The 24,689-nt window shown below is 45.3% G+C and overlaps 1 long non-coding RNA gene across 2 annotated transcripts in view; it reads left to right on the top strand.

The window, feature by feature from the left end:
• Positions 1–24,689, top strand: part of LOC118890702 — a 99,747-nt gene that overhangs the window by 51,504 nt on the left and 23,554 nt on the right. The window contains exon 1 of one of the 2 annotated variants that reach the window (XR_005018811.1): positions 18,777–18,901. The exons of the other annotated variant lie outside the window; for it this stretch is intronic. This is a non-coding gene — a long non-coding RNA (uncharacterized LOC118890702). Of the gene's footprint in view, positions 1–18,776; positions 18,902–24,689 lie in introns of those variants that run through there. 2 annotated transcript variants of the gene reach the window in all.

The raw sequence follows: 24,689 nt of genomic DNA on the forward strand, positions 1-24,689 counted from the left end.
TATAAAAATGTCAAGTGGTGTTTTTTTTTCCTTCACCAGCTATGATAAAAATATAACAAGATAGCGTGAGAGAAATGACATGTATATGGTGGTGGGGTGATTCTTTAGGTTGGATGATGAGGAAATCCTCTCTGAGGATGCTACACTTCAGCTGAGACTTGAGAAGGATCCGTGCATACAGAGATCTAGAGGAAGAACATTGTAGGCAGAGTAGAGCTAGAGCTAAGGTCCTAAGACTGGAACAACCTTCCAAGTCCAGAGCACAAAGGTCACCAAGTAGTGCAGAGCGAGCAAAGGGGAGAGTGGGCAGGGAACAGGTCATGGAGGACTCTGTGAGCTGGAACAGGAAGTATTGCTTTTATTCTAAGTCAGATGGGAAGACATTGGAAGATTTAAGGAGCAAAGAGACATATTATGCTTTACTTTTCAAAAAGATAATTTGGCAGAAGTGTGGAGAATAGGTTATAGGGGAGGGGCAAGAGAAGAGGCAAAGAGCATAATTAGGAATGTTTTTGCAGTTGTCAAGTTCAAAGATACTGCAGACTTGGTTGGGGATGGTAATAGTAGAGGGAACAAGAAGCGAATGGATACTGGAAATATTTTGGAGAAAAAAGTGAAGAGCACTGGCTCATGAGAATGAAGGAGGGGAGGAAATCAAGATAACTCCTAGGTTTCTGGTTTGAGTAACTAAGTGGGTGGCGGTGTCAATTACCATGGTTGAGAAGCCTGGTGAAGTTCAGGGTGGCAGGCAATAAAGAGTCGTGCTCTGACCACATCAAATTTGAAAGGTCTATTTGTTATCCACATGGAGGTGTCAAGAAAGCAGTTGGATATGAGTCTCAAAATCAGCTGAGAGGTTGGTCTAGAGATAGAGATTCAGGAAACATAGTCTTAAATTGGTATTTGAACTATGGGGTTGAATTAGGTCACCAAAGGGGAGAATAAATATAGAAAAGAGCTCCAATATTTAAAATCAAAGAGGAGAAAGCCAGCAAAGGGAATGAAGAAGGAGCTGCCAGTGAAGTGGGGGTAAAACCAGGAAAATCTGGTGTCACAGAAACCAAAAGAAAAAGTATTTCCAGGAAGGAGGGCCTGGTAAACTGTGAAATGCTGCTTCAGAGTTCTAGTAAGAACGGCAAAGTGACCATTGGGTTGGTCATCCAGAGGTCACCAGCCACTTTGCCAAGAGCCATCTCTACGAAGGTGGAGAGATAGAACCTCAGAAGGAATGGGTGGCGGAGAACATTTGAAGTAGGAGAGAGGAGACAGCAGCTGTAGAGAACCACGTCTAAGATGTTTTGCAGTAAAGGAGAATAAAGCTTTAGACCATAGTTGGAGGGGAATGGGGAGCTCAGAAAAGTTTGTTGTTGTTGTTGTGCTTTTGCTTTTGTTTTTTGAGAACCTTGATTCTTGACCCTCTGTGGAGGGGAGGAAGGGCAAGTGGAGTGAGCCAGTAGAAAGGGAGAAAGTGATGCAGGAAAAGAGAGGAGATACTTACAGAAGTGCTGTCCAAGAGAAGGCAAGAGGGGATTCCACATGGGCATGAGGGGAGGGATGGGCTGACCTGAGATGGGAGCAAGGAAGTGCCCTCCATAGAAACAGAAGGAAACGTGCAGGATATGACCACAGTTTGGGTTAAGTTGGAATTTTATCAGTGAGAAGATGAGGCAGTTCCTATGTGATTGTTTCTCTTTTTCTCACTGAACTACAAGTCAAGGCCATCAGCTGAGAGTGAGGGAAGGAGCAACATAGGAAGTTTGAGGAGAGGAGAAAATGTGAACAATATTTTGGGAGAGAGTGGGAAGTGAAGATACTGGAGAAGCATTTGCCAGTCAGTGGTGAGAACCCACTTGAGATTGGTGTCCATAAATGTAAACGGAATCCCATCATCATAATCAGTGGATTTGTCAAGAACCTGCAGCTGCTCAGGTGCTGGGAAGTTGGAACTTGGCAGGTGAGGCTGTGGGAGGGAGTTTGCAGGGAAGTGAAAGAACCATGAATCTAAGCTGAGCGAGGTGAGAGTGAGGTGACTGATGAGAAAGTTCTGAAGTGAATAGTCACTGAAGGTCTTTATGACCTTCAGGACTTACAGGACTGGAGGATCAGAGAAAGTGAGCTAGAAGCATAGAGACTGGGATATTTGAGGCTGAAATTTCAGAGGTGGTACAGTTAGTGGGGTTTGCAACATGAAAGGATAGGACCAAGGAAGAAGATAGCTAGGTAGGATGGAGGAAAGGGTCATTAGCGTGAGTTGGCTGAAGAACAAGCAGCCAAGGTATTAGATGGATAAGCCATTGGAATTCTGAAGTAACCAAGGATGGCTGCAATTGAAGGAAATGAGAAGACGCTAAAAGTCATTAGTAGAAAGGGTGAAACAGGATGGACCGGAGAGGGCGGCAATCCAGAAGAGGTGGGGCAAAGTCTAATAAAATAAACTTCCAGGGAAGAAGGGTTGAAGGAGAAGGGGATAAAATGATTTGGAAGTGGCCATGGGAAGCAAGGCACATACCCATCCCATCTCCTGGTTGTGTGGCATGGGCGGGGTGTGAGAAAAAGAAAAAAGCCAACTACTTTCAAGTAGCAGCAATGGAAGCAAAGTTTTCAGGCAAATTCAGGCACTAGACAGGGCAAGAGGTGAGAGAAACATGCTGAGAAGGGATTAAGGATATAGGAGGGGAGGCTGCTGAAAGGATGGGCAGGGTGGCAACTGGTCAGATTAGTAGATATGCAGAGCGCCATGGAGCTAAGGGTTAGGGTGTTGGTGGTTGACTTAGAAGGGGCCTTGACCTTCTGGAAGTGACTGAGGTGAACAAGGAGGTGGGAAATTGTGGGAGTAGTGTTGACAATCTTATAAGAATCTGGTTTTGTAGCAGGAAATTTAGTGAAATCTATTCATTTCACTTCTCTGATTAAAACCCTTTAAGGGCTCTCATTGCCCTTAGGATCAAGTTCAGGCTCCTCAGCACTGAAAGCAAAGTCCTGCCTCCCCAGCCTTACCTCTGAGTCTGCTGCAGCACTGGACTGAACCTGACTGACTTGTTTTTTCTGCTCTTCTGAACTCCTAGGCAGCACAATACAGTGGTTCTGCACAAAGACTCTAGTTCTAGACAATCTGGGCTCAAATCCTGGCTCCACCTCTTCCTAGCTCTGTGACCTTGGACAAGTTATTTAACTGCTCTGTGCCTTCATTTTCTCATCTGCAAGATGGAGCAAATAATAGTACATACCTTAGAGGGTTGTATACATGCAAAAGCACTTAGATCTCTGTCACATGGATTAGTTGTAATAACTATTTCCTCTGCATGTGATTCCCTTGGCCTGGAGAACTCACACCATCCTTGCCGTCCCCATCCCCACTCTTTCCTCTCCCTTCATCCACCTTCCAGGGTCACCTAAGACATCATCTCCTTTCCTTGCCTCCCTCGAGGGGTCACAGGCTCTGTCGCTGTACTCCTGTGGCTGCCTGTTCCACCGTGATACCGCTGTGCCCTTGTCTGATGAACCTTGCTGACTTGCGCACCACTCTCTTCTTGGGGCCCACCATTCTGCCTGGCACACACAGGGTGCTCATGAATGTTGGTGGACTGATGGAGTGAACGATGGCTCCTCCAGAGCGATAGGTAGCGGGCCCCATGTTGAAGGGGTGCAGGGTTCGCAGACATTTGTGGTGCATGAGTGACAGGACACCTCAGCTCAGATCTGCAAGGGTACATCTGGGGTAAGCCCGTCCCCTATACACCTGCTTGTGTAGGGAGACTTCTGGGACTTTCATTGCTCTCTCTCTCTCTCTTTTTAAAATTGTATTTTAGTTTTTTTAAAAAAGATGCTGCCTCCCTCCCACCCCCACGTCCCCCCAGTTTTGAAAATCACTGATTTTTTTGCTCTTTAAACTCTCCTCCAGCTCAAAAGTTTATCATTAGTTCAGTAGCACCCAGCCTTTGAGCACTGGGGACCCTGAGGGATAGCATTTGTTCCTTTAGGATCTATGGATTCAGATATTGACGAGAAGTTTTTATGAAGTCAGTAACACAATCAAAAGGAAACGTATTTATCTATATGCATACAAAATATGGTAAATGCTTGGGAGAAACATATTGTTTTTTTTAGCCCCTAGACAATGCTCTGTGTGTGTGTGTGTGTGTGTGTGTGTGTGTGTATTCACAGCCCACCTGCAACACCCTGAGATGGGCTGGGAACCTGGAGCCAGGCCTACCCCGAGTCAATACAAACTGAAGCTCTCTGTTCACCAAAGGGGGAATAAAGGCCCACAGCTAATTCCAGAGGCCTGGCCGTGTGAATGTCGGCTGCCTTTAAACATTTGGCTCAGATTGAGCAACTCACCCTGACCTCTGATGCTGTGGACGTGCTGCCTGCCACCCTGGCAGCAGCTTGTTGCAACAGGCATGGAAGAGACCAGAAGCACTGCAGCCAAAGTGCAGATAGGCATTGTCTGAGCTAGGGTCAGGGCTCTGTTACTCAGAGGGAGAGCTTGAAGATGAAGCATCTGGGATGAGGTCTAACAGTCCCTTACTACCAGGCCCAAGCCAGTCTGTTGGTTTAACAACTGTCAGTTTCTTTTCATAAATATCAGCTGCCCCCAGTGATCAGAGGTAGACGGGGTGGGATTGGGGGCATACACTTGATCCCCCTTACCTTGCTACCAGGGGGTATGCTATTATGAAAGCAGGTCTTAGACCAAATTCTGCCAGACTTGTATTTATTAGCAAGTTAGGCACAATCAATTCTTCTAAGTCTAAGAGGTAGGAGGGGTGAATCCCACAAGCACGCTGCATGGTACAATGCTGCCAAACTTGCTGATTCTTCTACTTTGTTCTGCAAGCAAGTTGGACTGGCTAGTCTTTCTAGATAAGCTACTTGGAGCACTGCTCTTTCTCCAACAATGAGTAATTATCTTTGACATTCCTAATGCTAATTAAGAAACCCCTGATATAGATTTCTGTATTTGAAAAGCTTAAGCAGTCTCCACTAGAGCGTGGATTTCTAAGTAGGACACTGAATATTATCTAACCACTTGGAGGATATAGATTAAAGTTAGAATACACACATGGATTCCACTTTTTACAAAAACATATTTTTAAGCAATTGTCAGACATACAAATGATACAAAGATGAAAGGGCCCGAGAGAGTCTCTAGTCTAGTTGGTTTTGTTCATTTCTCATCCATTCATATAACAGATCTGGAGTAACTGTTTTGCACCAGGCACTGTTCTGGGCACTGGGGTTAGAGTGGTGAACAGGAAATAAAGTCACTGACATCACGGAGCTTACATTCCAGTGGGAGAAACTAATAATAAACAAATGAAGTAGAAATATGTCATCTAACGTCTGGTGGTAATAACGCCTATGAAGGGAAATAAAGCAGCATCGGGGCTAGAACAGCTCCGTCCAATAGAAATATAATGAAAGCCACATGTTTACAATTTGCAATTTCAAATTTCCTAGTAGTCACATTTAAAAGAGTAATGAGAAACAGGTGATATTCATTTTTAATGATATATTTTATTTAACCTAGTACAGTATGTTCAAAATATTATAATTTCAGCATGTAGTAAATAGGAAAGTTATTAATGAGATTCTTAAATTCTATTTTTTAAACTGAGCCTTTGAATCCAGTGTGTATTTTACACTTCCAGCTCATCTCAGTTTGGACCAACCACATTTCAAGTGCTCACTAGGCACAGGTGGTTATGGTATTGGACAGCACAGAGCTAAGGAGTGAATGGACAGTGGCCTTATTTTAGACAGGGTGGCCAGAGACAGCCTCTTCTCTTAGGAGGTGACATTCAAATGCAGATGGGAAATGAAGTGAAGGAGCAAGCCATGTGGATATCTGGAGAGGAGAAATACGAAGAACAAAGGCCATGAGTTAGGGAATAAATTTGGCCTGACAGACAAACGATAAGGAGCCATGTGACTTAGCTGGCATGTGCCTTTTCCCTTTCCCTTTCCTTTCTCCTCCTTGGAATGCAGATACAGAGCCTGGAGGGGCGGCAGCCATCTTTCAACCCTGAGGACAAGCATAGGCTATGAAGTTAGACTGCACAAGTCAAGTCCCACGTCTGCTATTGCTAAACTGTTTCATTGCTTCTCCAGCTACCTCTGGCAAAGGAGCAGTTGTTTTTCCTCAATCCGTAGCAGATCAATGCTTTTGTAAAACAGAATGAAATGAAGTACAGTCGGCCCTCTGTATTTGTGGGTTCTGCACCTGTAGATTCAGCCAACTGTGAATCAAACATATTTGAAAAAAAATTCCAGAAATTTCCAAAAAGCAAAACTTGAATTTACAACATGCCAGCAACTATTTACATAGCATTTACATTGTATTTACAACTACTTACATAGCATTTACATGTATTAGGTGTCTAGAAATGATTTATGGGAGGATGTGTGTAGGTTATACGCAAATACTACACCATTTTATATAAGGCACTTGAGCAACTGTGGATTTTGGTATCTTTGGGGGTCCTAGAGCCAATTCTCCTCAAATACTGAGGGGAATTCATTAAAAATGAGATGAAATAAAAAGAAATGAATATATGAAATACAAGACCAACTTTTAAAAAGTATTTTATTCAGCAGACATAAAATTGCTCTATTAGATTGATACAATACACTAATACGCTATTTCTGTACTAATTTTGTAGCTGATCACTGGTAAGCAATTAGGGCCAAGGACAATCCTTTGAGTAGCCTTGAGTTATAGGACCAGAAATAAGTTGATTAGCCCATCAAAGCCTCAGTCTCTTCATCTGAAAAATGGAGTTATAACAGTTCCTCCTTTATAGGCTACTTTTTGGTATGGATTGAATAAAATAACCCCTGTGAAAGCTAGCCCAGCAATGTCAGTAAATGTTAGCTATTACTAGTTACCACACGTTTGTCTCTCTAGCTCCCTGAGAACAAGGACAACCATGGCCTGACTTTATAAATCCAGCACTCTGAGGTGCCTGCAGAGTAGATATTCAACAAATCACTGTTGAATTCTTGAGAAGTGCTTTGAAATCCTCAGCTGAAAGACATTTGGAAATAACCCCTACAGTTTTCATTCATTCATTTATTCATTCACTCATCCATCCATTCATTCATACTGTTCCAATGTAGCATAATGAAATGGATGGCAGCTTTGGACAGACCTAAGTTTATTTTTATTTATTTATTTATCTTTTTTGGATATATATTTTAAAAAATGAGTAATTACTAATTTCTGGTAACAAAACAAGGTGAAATAAAATATTGGTAACAATATCAAGATGGAAGGGGAGTGTTTAAATATAAGCATTTTAAGTTTTTTTAATACTGAGAAGTTAGAAATATTAATAAACTTTAGACACTGTTAAGTAAGCATGTTAAAATTTTAAAGATAACCATTAAAACAAAAAGTGCATGACTTCCTATCTAGTAAAGAGTTAAAAATAATTTTTAAAACTGTTTAGTCAATCTAAAAGGAGAATAGATTTGTAGGTGTTGATGTGGAGAGGACTTAGACTGAAAGCAGGAAAACTGGTTAGGATTCTTTTTTTTTTTTTTTGGCCATTTCTTTAGCTTTTTAAAAAATTATTTATTTATTTATTTTTGGCTGCGTTGGGTCTTTATTGCTGCACGCGGGCTTTCTCTAGTTGCGGCGAGTGGGGGGCTACTCTTCGTTGCGGTGCACGGGCTTCTCATTGCGGTGGCTTCTTTTGTTGCGGAGCACGGGCTGTAGGCACACGGGCTTCAGTAATTGCGGCACGTGGGCTCAGTAGTGGTGCTCACAGGCTCTACAGTGCAGGCTCAGTAGTTGTGGCACACGGGCTTAGTTGCTCCGCAGCATGTGGGATCTTCCCGGACCAGGGATCGAACCCGTGTCCCCTGCGTTGGCAGGCGGATTCTTAACCACTGCGCTACCAGGGAAGTCCCCAGACCTAAGTTTAAGTCTAGTTTCTTCCACCTACTAGTTTGGGCAAGTCACTTTACCTCTCTGAACTTCAGTTTGCACACCTAAAAAGTGAATATAATAACACCCTATTGAGTTGTTGTAAAGATTAAATGAGATCATATATGCAAAACACCAGGGCTCTGTAAACAGAATCTATTGTTCCTGCTCTGCAGAGAGAGACAGTGCAGCGTCAGTGCAGACGGCTGTGCTGGGTGCTGACCGGGGCAGTAGGCCTGGCAGTTCTGGCTCGGTGAGTGTTGCTGAAACTTTTATTGGCAGCACTGAAAGATGCCGGCAGCTGGTAGCAACCTGGCACCAGTGTCCGGCAGAGACATAAAAATGGGACCTCACCCCGTCAGGCCCTGTTCTTGCCCTACCCTGTCTGGAGGCTAGTTCCAAACCCTCCCTAGGCCTGTGGGCTGCGGATGGTGAGAGGTGTCTGCTTTGTAATTGGCAATTGCCCCCAAAGTCCTCTCTGCTTTAAGAAAAACAACCAAACAACCACCAACAATAAACCTCTCTGTGTGGACTGCCACACTGGATGAAAGTCTTGCAGTGCTCGTCACTTCTTTAGGGCTAAAAGTATGGAAACTCTCTCTTAAAATGCAGTCTGAGGGAGATCCTAAGGTATCTGGGCCCTTAACCTCTTCATTCCAGATAGTTGATATGCTAGACTTTATCTCATCTACTCCTCCCAGGTAGACTCCCAGGCTTGCTTCTTTTTTCTTTCTTTCTTTTTAAAATTGTGGTAAGATACACATAAAATAAAATTTACCATCTTGACCATTTTTACGTGTACAGACCAGTAGTGTTAAGGACACTCACACTGTAGATGTCCAGGACTCTTTTCATCTTGCAAAACTGAACCTCTGTACCCACTAAACAACGACCCATCCTCTGCCCCCTGCCCCTGGCAACCACTCTTCTACTGTCTATCTCTATGAATTTGACTACTTTATGTACCTTATATAAATGGGATTATATGGTATTAGTTTTTTGTGACCGGCTTATTTCACTTAGCATAGTGTACTGAGGTTTCATCCATGTTGTAGTATGTGTCAGAATTTCTTTCCTTTTTAAGGCTGAATAATATTCCATTGTATATATAGACCACATTTTGTTTATCCACTCATCTTTGATGGACGCTTGGGTTGCTTTTACCTCTTGGCTCTTGTGAATAATGCTGCTATGAACATAGGTGTACAGACACCTTTTTGAGGGCCTGCTTTCAATTCTTTTGGGTATATACTCAGAAGTGGAAATGCTAGATCATATGGTCATTCTGTTTTTAATTTTTTGAGGAAATGCCAAACTGTTTTCCATAGCGGCTGCACCATTCCCACTGGCAGTGCACAAAATTTCCAAGTTCTCCACATCCTTGCCAATGCTTGTTCTTTTTCTTTTTCCTTTTTTTTTTTTTTTTAAATAGTAGCCATCCCAAAGAATGTGAGGTAGTATCTCATTTGCTTGTGATTTGCTGGTTTGTTTTTTTAAATTGTCATTATGCAAACAGGAAACTGAGGCTTCGAAATACGAGGTAACTTTCCTAAGGTTGTTCAGCTAATGGGTAGAGACTAGCCTGCACCACATAATGTTCTTGGGCCCTGCTGCACCTGAGCACCCAGCTCTCCAGGCAACCCTCGCACCCCCTCTCGCATCCTACACATGTCCACCTAACATCTGTCAGCATGGTGGAGTGGGTGAGCGTGCCTGAATGCTCTGATTCATGGCTCTGCCCCTCCCTAGCTGTAGAATTGCCGGCAAGTCAGCAATCCTCCTATGCCACATACTCTATATGTGCAAAAAGTACCTGATAAGAGTACCAGTTCATAAGGATCCTGCAGGAGAACTGCAGGGAATACTACCTGCCCCGAGCCCAGGTGTAGAAGGTAGCACCAGGCCCAGGAGGTTCAACCAGGAACCCCAGTCAGGGTCACTGCCCTCCTGCAGGTCACTGGCCAGTGGGGGAGATAGCCATTAACTAAATATTTACACAGACCTGTGCTCTGCAGCAATGGTGATAAGTGAGTGCCCAGAAGGAGAGGGGCCAGTGGGAACCAGTCCTTTTCACAAAGGGCAAACTCTTCCCCCATTTCCAAGCCTGCCAGGCTCCCATTTACATAACAGGTGAAACTCTGGGTAACACATCATGCAGCTGAAGGGGAAACGTTACAAGTTTTGCTCCAGCATTTACACTTAAAAATTCTTGGGTAATTTGGGGTATTCTAAACTAATCGTTCCCTTTAATTCTTAGGGTAGAATCAATTGTCTTTTTCTTTCAGGCAGATATACCTGTGAGCAGGTTTTAGGATTTTTTTAATTTAAAAAAAGTTCTCAAGTGATGCCTTTTAAGAGTAGAAGCAAGGCACTGGGGGAAGATTGGAGAGTTTATGGAGGTTATTGTCTGATACACCCATCAGCTCTGTGAGGGCAGAGTCGTGTCTGTGGCTCATCACTGTACACCCAGGATATACAATGCCCATTCTCCCTGGCCCATGATAGATAATTCAACAAGTTTTTGTTGAATGAAAGACTTAACTCCAACCAATATTTCAAGCAGCTATTATGTTCCAGGCACCACTATTATTAACTTTAATTTTTAAAAATGCACTTATTTGGGTCCAGCATGAACAAATCTAAGCCTCACAACTCTGAGGTAGGAAGTATTATCCCCATTTGGGCAAGGGAAGAACCAGAGCCTCGAGGGTATTGAGTGTTTTGCCGAAATGCTCGCATCTCGTAAATGGCAATCGGGATTGAACCCACACCCCTCTGATGCCCCTCACGGAACTCACTTGACCTCTGTGTATCATTAACGCCTGTTCAGGCAGATCAGCCCATGTTGAGGAAAAAAAGGATGAGAGTTGTACCTTTTCCTTGTCTCAGTCAGTTTAGAGAGGTGCACACATTTTTGCCTCCACCCATGAAGAGTCACAGAATTCTAGGGCTGAAGGAAAATGTGAATGGTACAGATGAACCGGTTTGCAAGGCAGAAATAGAGACACAGATGTAGAGAACAAACGTATGGACACCAAGGGGGGAAAGCGGGGCGGGGTGGTGGTGGTGGGATGATTTAGGAGATTGGGACTGACACTTATACACTAATATGTATAAAATAGATAACTAATAAGAAACTGCCGTATAAAAAAAGTAAATAAAATTCAAAAAAAAAAGAAAAGAAAAGAAAGTGCAGAAAGTTCTTCTCTCAGTGCTGAAGCCTTGGGTGGAATTTGCAGAAGCCCCTCCCAGGAGCTATAACCAGCTCTCTGGTGAGTACAGGGGGTGGAGCCCACCCTGGCCAGCCTGCCTGCGGTCATTGCTGGCCTTGCTAATTAGATCTCCTTTCATCTACTGAGCTCCAAGAGCTTTTACCCACATTAACTTGTTAATCTTAGCCCCATCCTTCTGATGCGGATGACAAGCATAATTAGGTCTAGTCAGGAGACAAAACAGAGCCAGGAGACAGCGGCAGAGCCAGAAGAAAAACACTGGGTCGCTTACTCCTCCTCCCCTCTGGCTGACTGTCTCTCCTGCTGACAGAAGTGTTTTCAGTTTGCCTTGAATTGGCTTCTGCCCTGCTTTTCTGTATCCCAATTCTGAAAATAAAGCATAGCCAGTTTGGATCTTAATGCACAAGTTTGGATGTGCAAAAATATCACATTTAAGTTCACCTCAGTCTAACTTGGGCCCTCCATCCCTCTGGTCTGATGGGAGACTCGATCTCAGCTTGTGCTGTTGCTGACTGCACCCCACGTCCTTCAGAAGCAGTATCAGTTCTAGGGCTCACAACCGGAAAAAAACTTCCTAGCGGTCCCTGCCTACAGTCTTGGATCTACCCTGGCAGTGGCTGAGACGTCCGTGATCTATGCCTTGAGGTGCCAGTGCTCTGTTGCATGAGAATTTAGGCCTGGTCTGCCATGTCCGCTGCCCAATGGCCACTCCCTGTGGTACTGCAAGGAAATGGGCTTGGGTCCCCCTTGGTGGCACCCTCAGATCTCTATCACCTCTTCACCTCAGAGAATCTGCCTCTGCCACTTAAGATCCTCCCAGCTCTCCTCCCCTGCTAGGACGCTCTGCACAATCTCCTCAATGAATGAATTTTGGCTCTTAACAAAAGCCAGGGAGAGAAACTGTCTCCTAGCAGCTTTGGTTGAACAGATGTCCCTTTGGCAGGGGATGCATGGGTCAGGTTGGGAAGAGAAGGGGACACAGACCTAGAGTTCTCATTCTCTTTTATCGTACAACATAAAACACAAAAAGATTTAACATGCCTTAAGTTTTCCCACGCTCAAAGCAATGTCCCCAAAGAGGAAACAAGGTGTATTAGTTTGCTCGGGCTGCCGGCACAGAAGACTGGGGGACCTAAACAAAAGAATTCATTTTCTCACAGTTCTGGAGGCTGCAAGTCCAAGATCAAGGTTTCAGCAGGTTTGGTTTCTTCTGAGGTCTCTCTCCTTGGCTTGTGCACGGCTGCCTTGCTGTGTCCTCACAGGGTCTTTCCGGTGCATGCATGTCCCTGATGTCCCTTTCTGCGTCCAGGTTTCCACTTCTTATAAGGACATCCATCATATTGGATTAGGGCCCACCCTAATGGTCACATTTTAGCTTAATCACCTCTTTCAAGACCTTATCTCCAAATACAGTCACATTCTCTAGGTACTAGAGATCGTTGGGACCTCAACATATGAATTTGGGGCGGTGGGAGGGACAGGGTTCAGCCCTTAACACAAGAATTGTGGTGTTTTTTAAAAAATTTCCCGTCTACCTTCTTTGCCTTCTGTCAGGCAATCACCTCCTGTCAGGCTTTAAAATCTACAGACCTGGATTCAAATCCCTGCTTCAATGTTTCCCAGCTCTGTGGCTTTAGGCAAGTTATTTAGTGTAGCTGGACATCAGTGTCGCCATCTATAAAATGGAGATAATAATAGTATCAACCTTGGAAAGTGTTTCAGGGATGAAATGAGATAATAAAACACACAGCATAGTGACTGAAACATAGTAAGTTCTCCGTAAGGAAAGCTATCCCCCATCCATCCATCCCTGATGAATCCTAACTCTAAGTCTCAGCACAGAAGCCACTTTCTCCAGGAAGTCCTCCCTGATGCTCCAAGCTTGGCTTGGGAGCATCTCCTTGATAGTTCTCTGATCATAACACTTACACGCTGGGTTGTAAAGGTCAGCTGCAGTGCTTGTATTCCTCGGTGCAGGGACTCTGCATGAAGCAGGTCCCCAGTCTCATCTGTCTTCCTCACAGCTGTCTGTCAGAGGCTGGCATCTTGGTTTTTATCAGCTGCTGGGTGCTAAGAACATGTGATAGGAAAGAAGCAAAGGAGGGCTGGATGGATATGGGGGAGTGAGGCTACCTTAGAGCAGTGTTCTCCACCCCCGCACAACTGACCTTTTGGGCAGGTAATTCTTGCTGTGGAGGACTGCCCCGTGCATTGTAGGAGGGTGAGCAGCGTCCCTGGCCTCTACCCACTGGATGCCAGTAGCACCCCGACTCTCAGAGTTTGATGACCACACGTGTCTCCAGACACTGCCTAATGTCCCCTCGGGGGGGAGGAGGGCAGATGAAAACATAGCCCCATTTGAAAACCACTGCTTTAGAGAACTCAGGCTTAGATCAGTGGTCCTCAAACCACTGCACTGGAATCTTGGAAACGCAAATCGCCGGGCCTCTGCTAGGGTTGGAATGTGTCTTCCCAAAGTTCATATGTTGAAACCTAACCCTCTTGGTATCAGGAGGTGGGGCCTTGGGGAGGCGATTAGGTCATGAGAGCAGAGCCATCATGAATGGGATTCGTGCTTGCATAGAAGAGACCCCAGAGAGCTCCCTTGCCGCTTCCATCACATGAGGATGCAATGAAATGTCTGTGACCCTCACCCCTCCGTGCTGGCACCCTGATCTCAGACTTCCAGCCTCCAGAACTAAGAAATAAATTCCTGTTGTTTATAAGCCACCCAGGCTGTGGTATTTTGCTCTAGCAGCCTGAGCAAACTAAGACAGCCACATCCCCAGAACTTCTGACTCGAAATGTCTGGGGTGGGGCCCAAGAATTTGCATTTCCAATGAGGTGCTGCGGGTGCTGCTGGCCTGGGGCCACTTGGGAACCACTCTGCCCTAGAGATGCAAAGCGCTGGTCTCCAGAGCACTAAGGAACGTGTGCTGAGCACCTTCTGGCCTGTGACTAGAGCTGGCGGGGGGGGGGGGGGGGGGGGGGGGGGAAAGTGAATCCTCAGACTTGGGCCCTTGGGGGACACATTTACATAAGACACCCCTCAGGCTGCAGGCAGCACAGGGACTGCAGGGATGGAGGGAGGGAAAGAGAGCTTCAGCCTGAGTTTCAGGAAAACCTGGGCAGTGCGCGGCTGGGCGAAGGCAGAGGTGTGGAAGGGGCTCCTGCTCCATCCCCAGCCCCATGCCCACCCATCTTACCCCGCGGTGAGTCCAGCGTTCACCAGCATTATTTCATACAGATTTAGTGAGCACCAGCCAGGTGGCAGGCACTCTTTGGGTGTGGAAATCCGTGAAGGACATAATAGAAGAAAAATCCTTGCCCTCATGGAGCTTACTTCTGATGTAGCGAGATAGAAAATAATGATACCGAGCAAATTGTGCAACATGTTAAAGAGTAGTACGGTCTATGGGAACAACAAATCAGAGCAAATGGGGCTGGGAGTGGGAAGCAGGAAGGTGGCCAGCAGCGGGGTGCTGGGAAATGTCCAATACCTGGCTTTCCGGGTGGAAAAAGTCCTGATTTGTAGCAATGGCCAATTTCAATGGTGTAAATATTCTTGTCATGGCAGATTGCATGCTATGAATGTGACATCATTAAACACGAAATTGGGAAGAAGTGCACAATATTATACACAACTTCTACCAAACCAATATAGTAGATATAAATAAGTTTGAGTAGAGATAATAGTAAAATAGTTAATAAGTGATGACTCCTCTATACAAAATAGATGACCAACAAGGGCCTCTGTATAGCACAGGGAACTATATTCAATATAATGGAAAAGAATCTGAAAAAGAATATATATATATGTATATATATATATGTAAAGAATACTATTTGTTGGCATAAACGAGCCAAAAAATATTAAGAAGTGATGAGTTTGGATATTTTAAATCTTGATTTCTAATACAATTCATTTAATTATACATTTACATAATTTAATTCTCATTAATCACCGTGTATACTAACCAGCTTGCAAGTTTCCTGAACATTTAAGTCAGCTCTCCTGAGCTGGTACTTGCCGGCTCCAGCATGCCGCTGGTGATTTGGGAAGGCCTGGTAGACAACATGACGTCTGAGCAGAAACCTGAAAGAGGTGAGGGAGAAGGTGTGTGGATATCTGGGGGTGAGCACTTCGCTTCCTTCCTGGGAAAAGTAGCATCTTGTGCCCGGCGTGTCCACACAGCCACGTCCCTGCACATGCTGTTCCCAGAGTATCTCTGTCCTCACTGCTATCCAGTGACAGTCTTCCAGGCCAAGCTCACAGACGACTTCCTGGGTAAAGTTCCTTATTTCTCCCGGGCCTCCTTACATCCTTTTTGGAAACACAAGAGGCTCTGAAGGTGGTATAAATAAATCAATGACCACAAGCAAACAAATGATTTCCTTCCATTTAAACCCAGTTGTTTTAGCCCATTTCATTATTATTCTGCCCATGTGTATCTCCCTGTGGAGCCCTTTTTCAGGTGTATGCAAGTGCCAGGCTCATGGTTGATGTTTCATAAGGGCTTAGCTATTGAGTGGATCAATGCTGATCTTAATCTGGGGTGGTTTAAGGCATGAGTGGGTTTTAGTGATGGCCCTTCTGTTGGGTGAAGTCCACAGGCAGGGCCCCTTGTGCTGTGGTGACACTGGTAGCCTGACCGCCCCTCGCTCTCTGCACAGGTGAGGTACAGGAGAGCCCGGTCAAGCAAGCCATAGCCACAACCACAGTGATTCTCAGCAGCAGACATCGCCTAGAGGGCCGTGGGCTTGGGGCTTTATTTAGGTAACGTTACTTAATCCTCACAGCAATCCGGCAGGTGGGAGTTCTTATCCCCATTTTACCTATGAGGAAAATGAGGCTGGGAGAGGGTCACCTGGGTAGTAAGTGGCAAAACTTTCACTTTGCTGCATAGGTTGAGTAAGAACCGGTTCCAGGTAGCAAGGAGGTCAGCCATGTCAAATATTAACTGTGATAATACCAGGCAGCAGGGCTAAGTGCTCATTAGAACTGCCAGCCGCACTTGGGAGCAGGGGGGAAGAAACCTGTGATCCTACCTGGGGCACGTGGCCAGGCAGCACCTCAACTGTAGACGCTTCAGCCCTGAGCTGAGACTTCTGGGTGGGAGAGTTGTGAGGGGTTTGGGGCCCTCTCGTTGGGAACAGAGGCCTAAGTGGAGTCTCAGGAGTGAGGTTTTTCACGAAGCTGGCCTAGGATCTCCCCCAAGCTCTGTGGGCCCGTGCCATGTATTCACTTAACTGATTCACCGAAACAAGCTGGGATAATATTTTTTCAGTCTTAACTTATTTTCTTTTCCCCTTTCCTGGTATTTCCCCCTTGAGTCAATAGACTGGTCTGGGTCCATGCCTGGGAGGCTGAGTGGGGAGGAAGACTGCAGGTCTCTTCCTGGCTTTGCTTTCCAAACCCGAGTTCTTCAGTGGACGGAGAAGATGGGGGTTATCCCCGAAATGCCTGCGGACGATTCAGTAAAGAGAGAGCAAAGATTTCTCCAGTCCGGCTGGCTTTGGGACGGTAGAGGGGGGGTTAATGAGGGCCGGGGTGGGGTGGTCTCAGGACGCAGGGTCGGGGGGCTGCAGGTCCTCAGAAAACTTTGGGGAGCCCAGGGGCAGGAGTGCTCTGCCTGGGGGAAACAGAGACCCCTATGAGTGGCTGGCTGCAGAGATGAAGCCTCAGACAGACTCAGAAAGACTTCTGTGTTCTGGGCTGGTACGGAGGAAACACGGCGGCCGGGCATGGGGGAGGCCGGGGCGTTCAGATGGGAACAGGGCCTGTGCAGACTTCTGCTGTAGGACCAGCCAGGACAAACCGGGGCTCTTCAGAGGCCTGGTGGACCAGCGAGACAACGACGAGCTCCCACGCCTCTGTTCTGAGTCCCAGCACAATGGGATTCACTGAAATTGAGCCACAATCCCAAGAAAAAAGAGAGGGAAACCCCAGATTGATCGGTTCAGTTACTGTCACCCTGGGGGTACAGTGGCTCAAAATTTAAACTGAGTTAGAGAGTCATAAACTGCAGAAAGTATTTACTGAGCCCCTAAGATTCCGGGCACTAGGCTAGGCAGTGGAGGTGGGGGGAAAGTACTGAGTAAAACAGGGGCCTGTTCGTGGCCCCTCAGTCTCCATTCCTGAAGTAGAAGGATGCCAGGGCTTGACTTGCCTATGTGGTCCTTCAGGGCGTGCAGTAGTAACCCCTGATGTGGATCAGGCGCTTACTCCGTGCTCATCCTTGCACCGAGGATGCTCTCCGTCCCATAAAATGGGGCTAATAAGAGTTTTTGTAAGACCACCCAGCCAGTGAGGTGTCAGAATTGGGATTCAAACCGACATGGCTGTGATAGGCTAAACTGAGTGCCTCCTCCCCGCAAAGATGTTGAAGTCCTAACTCCCAGTACCTGTGAATGTTACCTGATTTGGAGAGAGTGTCTCTACAGAGGTAATCAAGTTAAAATGAGTTCATTAAGGTGGGTCTGAACCAAATGCCTGTGTCCTTATAAAGGGGGAAATTTGGACACAAACACAGGCATGGACACCCGGAGAATGCTGTGTGACCATGAAGACAGAGAACAGGGTGCTGCATCTACAAGCCAAGGGACACCAAGGATTGACAGCCAACCACCACAAGCTAGGAGAGAGACATGGAACCGATTCTCCCCCACAGGCCTGAAAAGGAACCAACCTTGCCAACACTTTGATCTTGGACTTCTAGCCTCTGGAATGGCAAGGTCATAAGTTTCTGATGGTTAAGCCACCAGTGTGTGGTACGTAGTTACAGCAGCCCTAGGACACTGGTGCAGTGGCTGACTCAAGAGCCTGTGACTTTTTTTTTTTTTTTTAATTTATTTATATTTATTTTTGGCTGTGTTGGGTCTTCGTTTTTGTGCGAGGGCTTTCTCTAGCTGTGGCGAGCGGGGGCCACTCCTCATCGCGGTGCGCGGGCCTCTCACTGTCGCGGCCTCTCCCGTTGAGGAGCACAGGCTCCAGACGCGCAGGCTCAGTAGTTGTGGCTCACGGGCTTAGTTGCTCCGTGGCATGTGGGATCTTCCCAGACCAGGGCTCGAACCCGTGTTCCCTGCATTGGCAGGCAGATTCTTAACCACTGAGCCACCAGGGAAGCCCCGAGCCTGTGACTTTTAAACCACCGAGTTTTACAACCATTTTGCTGAACCCTATGCTCCTGTTATAGCTGGATCCTAGGGAACGGATTCTGTCTCTCTTTTCTCTCTGCTCTATTAACTCTTCCTCATCCCCTCCCATCTCCTTTGCACTATTTTCTCCATATCTTTTAACATTTAAAAAAATTTTTTATTGGAGTATAGTTGATTTACAATGTTGTGTTAGTTTCTGCTGTACAGCAAAGTGAATCAGTTATACCTATACATATACATACACATATATCTACTCTTTTTTAGATTCATTTAGATTATTTTCCCACGTAGGTCATTACAGAGTATTGAGTAGAATTCCCTGTGCTATACAGTATGTCCTTATTCATTATCTATTTTGTATATAGTCTCCATATTTTTAATTGAAGTCATCTCTATTCTTTCTTATCAAAGACTTAATTCAGGTGCCCTATGATTCTACCTTCTTAGGTTATGGGGAATTCCAGAAACATACCTTGCCCTTTGAGACCTCTGGAGTGTGGTTCAAGCCTCTCCCCGCCTGACATGCTCTCCACTGCATGCCAGTGACCACCTGGAAAACCTTAATCATCCTTCAAGGGTGAGTCCCTTCAGTCCCCTTGCATAAAACCACCCTTCGGTCAGATTGACTGTCTCCGTCCTCTGAGAACAACAGCATGAAAACATTTGCCCACTCGGAATCACCATCGGTAATGGACCTGGCTGTCGTCTTTAGTACCCTGAATGCTTCTTGAAGGCTTCCCCACGTTCCAAGACGACTGAATCTGTAGACTTCAACCTGGAGTTCCTCAGCCCTTCTTCCTCTTCTGGTTTCTCCAATTTGCCTTCCCATAAAAGAGAAATAGCCTCAAATTACTCTGCGCTTGGCACATAGCTATCTTATTAACAGATTTTCAATCTAGGCAAGTGTATCCCACTTCCTTCCTCTCCCCTTCCTGTATTTTAACAAGGGTTTGTCATCTCCTTGAGCCAGCCTCAGCAGAGAGGATTTGGCTAGGTGAGCATTTTATTTTGGCATCTGCGGATGGTGTTGGTTGGAGCCTTCTGTCCATATACTGTAAAAGAACACAAACCGAACAAAAACATTCAGTTCGAGGCCATGGATCCTTTCCAGCTCCAGATTAAGGCCCTGTTCCTCCAGGATGGGAGAGCTGGCTGGCTCTCCAAGAGCAGAGTGCGGAGCAAGACTGACAGTACCGCCGCTGCCCAGTGGGACACCTGCCCTTGATGGCTGCGGGCTTTGGAGGAGCTGCTGGCCTGGCCCTCTGCAGGAGCTGGGCTGAGAACTCTTCTCCTTTTTGGGAAAGCAAATCAACATCCTGTGAGGAAACCTCAATCTGGACAGGTTTTCCTTGCGAAGAATCCATTTTGACGTAAGCCTCTCCCTGCTGGCTTTCTGCCTCCGACCTCTGAAAGTTCAGGCCACTCCATGCTGCTGTAGCTGCTTCACTGAGAAGCCTCATAGCCCTGAATTTTACAAGACTTGACCCAAGAAGCCTGTGCTCGCCTGACTGTAGGGAAAGGTGGTGACTTTAATACTCCTCTCTTATTCACCAGCACAGCCCAGTGGGTCTTCAGGCACAATTTGATCTAAGAAATATTTGTGGAGTTCCTAGAGCATGCTTAAAGCATGGGGCAAGCTCTGGGGTAGGGGACGGGGTCGTGGGAGACTTCTTTTTGGATTTTTTAAAAACTCTGTACCAGGGCTTCCCTGGTGGCGCAGTGGTTGAGAATCTGCCTGCCAATGCAGGGGACACGGGTTCGAGCCCTGGTCTGGGAAGATCCCACATGCCGCGGAGCAACTGGGCCCGTGAGCCACAACTACTGAGCCTGCGCGTCTGGAGCCTGTGCTCCGCAACAAGAGAGGCCGCGATAGTGAGAGGCCCGCGCACCGTGATGAAGAGTGGCCCCCACTTGCCACAACTAGAGAAAGCCCTCGCACAGAAACGAAGACCCAACACAGCCATAAATAAATAAATAAATAAATAAATAAAAAAAAACAAAAAAAACTCTGTACCAGACAGGTAATAGCCTAAACTGACATAATACCAAGACCCTAAAGCACATTGTTTTTATTTTATTTTATTTAAAATTTTTATTTTATATTGGAGTATAGTTGATTTACAATGTTGTGTTACTTTCAGATGTACAGCAAAGTGATTTAGTTATACATATACACATATCTATTCTTTTTCAGATTCTTTTCCCATATAGGTTATTACAGAGTATTGAGTTCCCTGTATTATACAGTAGGTCCTTGTTGATTCTTTTTTATATGGTAATGTGTGTGTGTTAATCCCAACCTCCTAATTTATCTCTCCCCCTGCCGCCACCTTTCCCCTTTGGTACCCATAAGTTTGTTTTCTAAGTCTGTGAGTCTGTTTCTGTTTTGTAAATAAGTTCACTTTTATCTTTTTTTTTAGATTCCACATATAAGTGGTATGATATGATATTTGTCTTTGTCTGACTTACTTCACTTAGTATGATAATCTCTAGGTCCATCCATGTTGCTGCAAATGGCATTATTTCATTCTTTTTCATGGCTGAGTAATATATATATATATATATATATATATATATATATATATATATATAAAGCACGTAGCTTTTATAAGGTGAAAGTTTAGCTCTGCTTCAGGTACTAGTCCATTGGGAAATTGTCTGATAGGGTGGTCCTGCCACCCTCACTGTTTATCTTCTTTCGTAGAAACCCACCCAAACCTCTGTCTCCCAGTCAGCCGGGGAAGAAAGGAAGAAAAGTGCTCTCCCAGTCTTCCACTCATATCACCCTAGCCAAAAACTGGTAACATGGCCAATCTCTAGTTGTGAGGGACACTGGGAAATATAGTCTCTGGTGGAATACCTATGTGCCCAGCTAAAAGTAAGACAATTCCTTTACTGAAGAACAAATATTGATGGACACATACTAGTCTCCGTCAACCTTTCTTGCCCTTACTCACCCAATCAATAATTATTTATTTCATTTCAGCCATATATTTGGCACTGTTTTTATGCAGTTGCTTATAATCCACTGACGCGTATGAGCATATGCTCAGCTAAAAAGTCACACACACTGTGCTGTGTTGCTTAATAAATAGATTAAATGCTGTACATCTTCAGGGAGGGAAAAACTCATTCTGACTAGAGAGATGCATCGATTTGTTCAACGTATTTACTAAGCACCATGGTCGGCCCTGATACCTCCTGGTATTCACGTCCTTGTTCAGTCCCCTCCCCTTGAGCGTGGGCTAGACCTAGTGACTGGGGTCTAACAAATAGAACACAGCATAAGTGATGGAATGTCTCTTCTGAGATTAGGTTACAAAGAGACAGAGACTCCCATCTTGCTCACGTGCTCTAACGCACGTGAGCTCTCTGTCTGTCTGTCTGTCTCTGTCTCTCTCTGAGCCATTACTCTGGGGGCATCCAGCTGCCATGTTTTGAGTAACTCTGCGGAGAGCCTCATGTGGTAAGGAAATAATATCTTCAGTCGAGAGCCCAGAGGGACCTATAGCCTGCCGGACAGCCATGTGATTGGCTTGGAAGTTGGTCTTCTGAAGACTGCCAACAGCCTCAGGAGCGAGTTAGGCAGCAGAGCCCTCCTGCAGTAACCCCTGTGATGATGGCAGCCTGGCTGGCACCTTGACTGCGGCCTCGTGAGCGACCCTGGGCCACAGTCACCCAACTAAGCTGCAACTGCACCTGAATTCCTAACCCACAGAAAGTGAGATTATCAATATTGTTGCTTTAAGCTGCTAAGTTTGGAGGCAATTTGTTAGGCAGCAATAAAGAACTGATACCAGTACCTACTATTTTCAGATAGTATGCTAGGCCCTAAGAATGTGAAAAATAAGTGATGCATAGTCACTGTGTTTGGGGAGAGGGGGAGACGGGTGTGTGCACAAACATGGTCCTTACAATGTGAGGTGGTAAGTGGGATGCTGAAAGATGCACTAAGCGTGAGAGAGAAGCGCAAAGGAAGGGCTTCTTATCCAGAGGAGGAAGGGAGAGGAGGAAAGTCATCCTGGAGAAATCCATGCTTGCAGGGAGAACTGTGGGAGAGGTCATTCTGTGGAGAGGGGATGTGGGTAATGCCTGGAGGTGAAATGGTGTGGTGTCTGCATGGGAATTGAGAGCTCTAGTTTGTGGGCACAGCAAGAAGTGGAGAAAGATGAGGCTGGAAAAGTGACGAGATACTAGTCTAGTCTTGTGCCAGTAATTTATTTTTAAATAATCCAATTATGAAATCTTGCTTTGGGTGAAAGGAGGTAGAAACAAAAGCGTTAACAAAGGAACTAGCATGTTCTGCTCAACAGTCCAACACCTGAATTTTAAGAAGCCAAATTCAATTACCTATAGAACACAGACAAGTGTGATTTCCTTCATTGCTTTTGCTCATAAAATTGAGCAGAGAACTGTGGACATGTTTCTGTAGAATAATTGTGGTTCTTACTGAAGAACCGGCTCAGGTGATGTTTGATGCTTCTACAAGTGGGAAATTGGCCCTTTCAGCTTTAGGGTTTTATGAATTTATATTTTGAAAATCTGAGGAGAGGTTTGGGTAGATGATTTTCCTTCTTTTCTCTCCCTTTCTCTTTTCTTCCCTCCCTCCCCCTTTCGTTCCTTTTTTCTTTCCTTCCTTTCTCCTTCTCACTCTCTCTCCATCTCTTTCTTTTTGTTTTTCAGAATGTTGAAGGTTCCACATTTCTAGGCTCTAAACATCAGCTTTGCAAGGGATGAAAAGGAAGCGAAAACATTCCTTTCTCCTCTGCCTGGAGGGTTAGCTCTAAAGATTCTTAAACTGGTCCTTGGAAGGTTCTCTGGATCACTATGGCTCATGAGTGAGTCTAAGGATTCAGCAGGTAACAAGATTATTTGAACCAAGATGGCTACAAAACCAGGCTTGTGGATAATGTTTGGTGCAGAATCAGAAGAAATGACTATTTAAATTAACTTTTAAAATTAAAATGTTTTATAATACCATTTCAAAATGATTTTCTGTATCTGGAATCCATCATTTCCAACATGAAATAATGGTCAGGTGCCCTTCTATCTGGATTGCACAATCCATGCTTGGGGGAGTAGGGGTTTTTTTGGTTTGAGTAGACTCCTTGAAACAAAACATCACCTGCTGTGTTGGGTTTTGCTGGAGATTGCATAATCCCCTTCCAGATCTAATCAGGCTCTCGTCTCAGGTCGTGTTGTCAAGTTGTTCCCTCCTCTGAGCCCCAAGTAAGAGAGGCTTGTGCCTCTATTACTACCTGTAGGAATGATAGTAAAATACCAACTGAAAAGGCAAAAGCATCAGAATGGACATTGTGCTGGGCAGTATCCCGGCCAGCCTTTTTGTAGGGAGGCCTGGGGGTTCCAGAGGAGGGACAAAGTGGCAAAAGGTTCTTTAGGGGCCTTGGGGTTCCTTGGAGGCTCAGATTCAAATAGGCTGAATAATTGTTTCAATGTCTGTCTTCCCCACCAGACTGTGAGAAGTTTGGGGTTAAAGGCCCAATCTTTCTCATCTTTGTCTCTCTACTACCTAACATGATATTGGCCCATAGTAGGTTCTTAGTAAATATTTTTTGGGCAAAATTGAAATATACCTGTTTATTTAAGACCTTCGTATCTACTGAGGCTCCACCTTGAGTTAACTGCACTAGGCAGTTTGGGAGATATAAGAGAAATAAGAGTTGGCTTTTACCTTTGATGAGTTTTCAGTCTAGTTACTGGACTCTGGTAGAAACTGTTTCATCATGTTGGGATCCCAGTGCTTGGCACAAAGCAGGCACTCAGTGTACATTTGTCAATTAACTGTAACTCCATGTATCTGGGCTAGCAGACTGGTCCCTCAAGGTGGGAGTCCCCCACCTCCAAATCTGCCAGCCCAGCGATTCAGTCCTGAAGAATTACTCCTAATGACCCACTGAACTACGATGGTTAGCCAGGAACAAAATCCACTAGGAAAATAAAGCATCAAGTTCCATCTGGGCATTTCAAAAGGAACTGAGGTATTAAAATAAGGTCACAGTTGTCCCAATCAGATCATCTTTTCAAAGGAATTGCAGGCTTGTGAGCCAACAGCGACCACATACACCTTTGTAGTCATCAGAACCAGTGTTCTCAACACTGAAAGCAAAATCAAGTAAACAAGGTTGTGTCGTGGACTTCCTTGACCCAGACTTTCAGGAAGGAGCTGACACACTGCCCAGACTCACGCTCACCCACATAGCTCCAAAGCCAAACAAACTCGAGAAGCTCGTGTTTTCCCAGCTGTATGATGCACTCGCTTCACCAAGCGACTGGCCAGAAAACAAGGAAAAGAAAAAAAAGTGCCTAGTTCAGACCAGGCAAGGAATTGCTTCAGCTGGCCTTTG

The sequence above is a fragment of the Balaenoptera musculus genome, chromosome 1, assembly GCF_009873245.2.
Source record: "Balaenoptera musculus isolate JJ_BM4_2016_0621 chromosome 1, mBalMus1.pri.v3, whole genome shotgun sequence".
Lineage (NCBI taxonomy): Eukaryota > Metazoa > Chordata > Mammalia > Artiodactyla > Balaenopteridae > Balaenoptera > Balaenoptera musculus.